We start from the raw sequence: 6,290 nt of genomic DNA, 5'->3' as shown, positions 1-6,290 counted from the left end.
ACTCATTATGTACGGATAGCATTACCTTTATAGCAAAGCCAGAAACATTCTTCATGAAAACTACAGCCCAATCATTTCCAGTTAATGCAGATATAAAAGTCAACAAAATACCAGCAAACATAATCCAATAGTATATTAAGATGATTATTTATCATGAACTAATGAAATTTACCCAGGAATGCAAGGGTACTTCAACGTATGATAATCAACGTATTTCAATGCATTTATAAAATAAAGGAAAAATATAATAACCTCAATTGATGCAAAAAAAATACATCTGACAAAATTCAGCATTCTTTTATGATAAAACACTCAGAATACTAGTAATGGAAGGTAATTTCTTTATACTAGCAGCAAAATAAAATGTCTTTTGAAAAATTGAGTTATGTTCAAAACTTTTATGAGGAAACCATAAAACACACATGAAAGATGGAAAAGGAGAACATGAACAAATAAAAAGACTTACCATATTGTTGGTCAGATAGTCTTAACATCATAAAATTTTAAATTCAGACAAATATTGCATGATTCCACTTATATGAGGTATCTAAAGTAGTCAAACACTTAGATTCAGAAAGTAAAATAGCGGTTGCCAGGGACTAGGGGAACATGGAAAGTGGAGTTGTTGCTCAATGGATATTGACATTCAGTTTTGCAAAATGAACAAGTTCTAGAGATCTGTAACACATCAATCTGCATATAGTTAACATTACAATACTGTACACAAATCTGGTTAACCTGGTAAGTTTTACATTATGTGATTTTTATTTTAATAAAAATTTTCAATTTAATTTATGAATGTAATGAGATCCTAATAAAAATACTAAAATATTAAAGAGCTAAAAATGTTCATTATAAAATACATATGAGAATAAATAAGGAAGGATATAAAAAATACAGAAGCACAATGTAAGTGCAGAGGGAAAGGAGTGTTAGAGGGTTGTTAACCCTACCAGGTAATAAAACAATATGAATAATCTATAATTAAGGCAATATAGTATATTGGTATTAACAGACAGAAAGTGGAATATAGAGAGTTCAAAAGCAGGCTAGCTGTGTGTGTTCATGTATATATGACATATATGGATATATTGATAGAAATAGAGTCAGAGGCAGACTTAGAATGGGGCATATCAAATCAATGGGAGAAAGATGAACTTTAAAAGTAAATATTTGGATGACTGTATAACTACTTCATCAAGAAAAACATTGGATCTATATATTATTTAATCTAGTAATATAAATTCCAAATTGGTCAGAAATGTAAATGTGAAAATAGTGTTATTATACAAGCACAAAAGTAAATACAGATGTATTCCAGTGTATAAGAAAAATCTTCTTATCAGCAAGGAAAAATGCCATTAACAAAAAAATACAAATAAAAAATACAAAAACACACATTATATCACAAAGTATGTAATATATACTGAATAAATAAATTCTAATAATTCAGAAGGGCAGACCAACAACATAGTAGAAAAATAAGTAAAAACTATAAACAGGTATTTCCCATAAGGAGAAAAAAATGGCCATTAAATACATAAAAATATGCTCAATTTTATACATAATAGGATAAATGCAAATTATAACTATTTTGAAATACTATTTCTCACATATGATATTAGAAAAAAAAAGTATTTGGTAGCATATTTAAAGAGATTTGTAGGAATATAGAAAAACAGGCACTTATATGCATAGTTGATGGAAAAAAAAGATAATTAAGCCATTGCATCTAAAGAATGATTTAGCAGTATTTAGAAAAAAATATAAATGACACACCAGTCCCAATTCTAAAAATTTATCCCAAAGATACAGTGACAAATATTCACAATTATTCACAAGAATCCTTAAAGTAAAATAATTTATAATGGCAAAATATTGGAAAAACAAATATCCTTCAATAGAAGACTGGTTAATTTGCTATAAAACATTATATATAACAGAACACAATGTAGTACTCCTGTGTAAACTAAAGAGCAAAATCTCTACTCACTAATTTTAATTGATCCTCATGATAAAATGGAAAACAATATAAATATGTAAATCAATATGCATAGTTTGCTAAAATTTGTGTAAGAAATGAGAAAATATTTATATAATTTTAATCTTGGAATGTGTAAATTAATGTGTGATTTAAGCTTGGAAAGATACAAATGTTTTATATACTTGAAATATAGTTTAGTGAAAAGAATGGCAAAAAATAACTAAAATGAAAAATAAACTGAAATAAATGAGTCTGACTTGGTAACTATTGACTAGATCACTCATACACAAGAATCATTTCAAATGACTTTAGAGCAGAGTGATTTTGGTATTTTCTAAAGTTCTCTGTAGATTTCTTTTACATTTATTGAGATAAGATTGACAAATAAAAATTTTATATATTTAAGGTGTACAGTGTGATGATTTGATATACACATATACTGCAAAATGAGTACCACAATCAAGCTAATTAATGTATCTGTAACGTCACATAGTTACTATTTTTATTTAGTAGTGAGACTACTTGAGATCTACTCTTTTAGCAAATTTCAAGCACACAATACGTAATTATTAATTACAGTAACCGTGTTGTAATAGTATTTTTTTTTTTTTTTTTTTGAGACAAAGTTTTGCTCTTGTTGCCCAGGCTGGAATGCAATGGCGCAATCTCGGCTTACCACAACCTCTGCCTTCTGGGTTTAAGCAATTCTCCTGCCTCAGCCTCCCCAGTAGCTGGGATTACAGGCATGCGCCACCACGCCCAGCTAATTTTGTATTTTTAGTAGAGATGCGGTTTCTGCATGTTGATCAGGCTGATCTCGAACTCCCGACTTCAGGTGATCCGCCCACCTCGGCCTCGCAAAGTGCTGGGATAACAGGCGTGAGCCACTGTTCTCAGCCTGTAATAGCATTTTTTTAAAATTATTTTAATTAAACTATAGTACACATGGCCAAAATGTAAACGAACAACAAAATAAATTGTCATAAACACTTTGTAACCACAAAGCAAGTAAAAAAACTGAAAATTATCAGCATTCCAGAAGATTCCTTCAAGCCTCTTCCCAATCACTGTTTCCTCCTTTTTCCCAAAAAGTAACCTTGATTCTGACTTTTAAGTAAACATACCTTAAATTTTATAGCTGTAACTATCTAGTACAAAAAGTTAATCCATCTTTACCTTCTTTAAGAGTGTGCTGTTTTTTGGTAGTATCTTTCGAAAATCTTGTTTATTTCATCTAAAATTCTCAAGTTTATTTGAATAAAGATGTTCTTAATAACCAGTTATAATTTTTTGATATATTAATATTTGAAATCTGTAAAATTCATTTTTATATAGGTATTCATTTCTTCTCTGTAGATATAATCAACATTCAATAATTGTATTAATCTTCAAAAAGAAAAATCTTTTAGATTATTGATCCTCTATTTTATGTTTTCTGTGTCATTAATTACAACTTCTAAGTATTATTTACTTTATATTTTGACTTTAACTTGTAATTCTATTTCTAATTTTTATAAAATGCATGCAAAACTTCTTGGTTTTTGGCATTTCTCCTTTTCTAAATTCTACATTTAAGACTATGCATTTCTGTCTTATCTGAAATGATTTTTAATTTTTTATAAATATGTTAGTGACATACTAGAAACATACCCCTTTTAAAATGTGCAAAGGGTGTTTATATTCACAGAATTGTTCAATTATCACTACTATCTAGTTTCAGAATACATTAATTTCCGCCAAGCCAAAATTCATGCTCACTAAGAGCCACTCTTCACTTCCCCTTCCTTCAGTCTCTTACAAACACCAATCTACTTTTGATCTTGATGGATTTTCCAATTCTGGATATTAAATATAAATAGGGTCATACAATATGTGGGGTTTTGGAAGTGTGGCTTCTTGAAATTACCATAATATTTTCAAGGTTCATGCATGTTATAACATGTATCAGATTTCATTTTTATTTTTTATGGCTGAACAACATTCCATTGTATGGATATACCATATTTTGTTTATACACTGATCAACTAGATACTTGGCTTGTTTTCACTTTTAGGCTATTGGAAATTATGCTGTTGTGAAAATTTGTGTATGAATTTTTATGTGGATGTTTGTTTTAAATTTATATAATATATAGACAGAGAGAGATTATGTGTATATGTGTGTGTATGTGTGTGTAATGCACATATATAGGCACATTCATAAATATATATATATTATCCTTGGAAGGTTAGTTCTGGAACCCACTGTAATTACCAAAATCTATCAGTGCTCAAGTTCCTTCCATAAGATCATGTGATATTTACATATAATCTATGCATATCATCCAGTATACTCTAATCTCTAGGTTACTTCTAACAGCTAATAGAAAGGAAAAGTTATGTAAATACTTTTTATGCTGTATTCTTTAGGAAAATATGATGAGAAAAAAATCTGTACATGTTTAATACAGATGCAGTCATCTATTTTTCAAATAATATTTTTAATCTGTGTTTTGTTGAATCCATGAATGCAGAACTCACAGATATAGAAGGAAAACTATACATGTGTGTGTACATATAAAAAACACACACACATATGCATACATATGGAATTTCTGAGACATATGGAACTCTATGTTTTCCTTTTGAATAACTGACAAAACGTTTGCCAAAATGGCTGCACCATTTCACATTCTCACTACAAATGTATGAAGGCTCCAAATTCTCAACATTGTGAACAAATTTGTTGTTGTTTCTTTTTAAAATTAGCCATCCTAGTAGATACAAAGTAGTATTTCATTTTGGTTTTAATTTGCATTTTAATAACTGAGATGTTGAGCATCTTTTAATAGTGCTTATTGGTCCTTTGAAAATACTTGAAGGAATGTCTGTTAAAATACTTTTTGCACACTGTTTCATGAGTTATATGTCTTCTCATTGTTAATTGTATAAATTACACAGTCTCAGACAGTTCTTTATAGCAGCATGAGAATGGACTAACACAGTAAATTGGTACCGCAGAGAGTGGGGTGCTGCTGTAAGGATACCCAAAAATGTGAAAGCAACTTTGGAATGAGGTAACAAGTAGAAGTTGAAACAGTTTGGAGGGCTCAGAAGAAGACAGAAAAATGTGGGCAAGTTTGGAACATTCTAGAGATTTGGAGGGAATTAGAAGACAGAAATACGTGGGGAAAATTTGGAACTTCCAGAGACTTGTTGAATGGCTTTGAAGTCCAGGATGAGGTGGTTTCAGGTGGAGATGATAAACTTGTTGGGAACTGCATTAAAGGTGACACTTGCTATGTTTTAGCAACTATACTGGCAGCATATTGGCCCTGCCCTAGAGATCTGTGGAACTTGGAACTTGAGAAAGATATTTTAGGGTATATGGTGGAAAATATTTCTAAATGGAAAAGCATCCAAGAGTTGGCTTTGGTGTGCTTAAAAGCATTCAGTTTTATGCATTCACAAAGATAAGGTTTGGAATTGGAACTTATGTTTAAAAAGGAAGTAGAACATAAAACTTTAGAGAATTTGCAGACTGATGATGCAACAGGAAAGAAAAACCTATTTTCTGGGGAGAAATTTAAGCTGGCTAAAGAAATCTGTGAAAGTAATGAGGAACAGGCTGGGCATGGTGACTCATGCCTGTAATCCCAGAACTCTAATAGGCTAAGGCAGGCAGATAACTTGAGGTCAGGAGTTCAAGACCAGCCTAGCCAACATGGTAAAAAACTGTGTCTATTAAAAATACAAATATTATCTAGACATAGTGACATGCACCTGTAGTCCCAGCTATTCAGGAGGCTGAGGCAAAAGAATCACTTGAACCCGGGAGTTGGATGTTGCAGTGAGCCAAGATTACACTATTACTCTCCAGCCTGAGTGACAGAGTGAGACTCTGTCTCTAGATAAATAAATAAATAATAAAAGTAATGAGGAGCTAAAAGCTAATCACAAAGAAAATGGAGAAGTGTCTCCAGTGCATGTCAGAGACCTTCACAGCAGCCCCTCCCATTACAGGCCTGGAGGCTTAGGAGGAAAAAATTGTTTCCTGAGACAGGCCAAGGACTCCCCTTCTCTGTGCAGTCTTGGGACATGCTGTCCCATGTCCCAGCTGCTTCAGCACTAGCTATGGCTAAAAGGGGTCAAGGTAGAGCTCAGGCCATTGCCTCAGAGGGTGCAAGCCCCAACCCTTGGCAGCTTTCACTTGATGTTGGTCATGTGAGTATGTAGAAGTCAAGAATTGAGATTAGGGAACCTCTTCCTAGATTTCAGAGGATGTATGACCAGAAAAGTGCACAAGGGTATCTTTTGTGATAATAGAA

Source organism: Cebus imitator, unplaced genomic scaffold (assembly GCF_001604975.1).
Source record: "Cebus imitator isolate Cc_AM_T3 unplaced genomic scaffold, Cebus_imitator-1.0 Scaffold873, whole genome shotgun sequence".
Taxonomy (NCBI): domain Eukaryota; kingdom Metazoa; phylum Chordata; class Mammalia; order Primates; family Cebidae; genus Cebus; species Cebus imitator.
The sequence above is the reverse complement of the archived record's forward strand: the minus strand, read 5'-3'. Positions refer to the sequence as shown.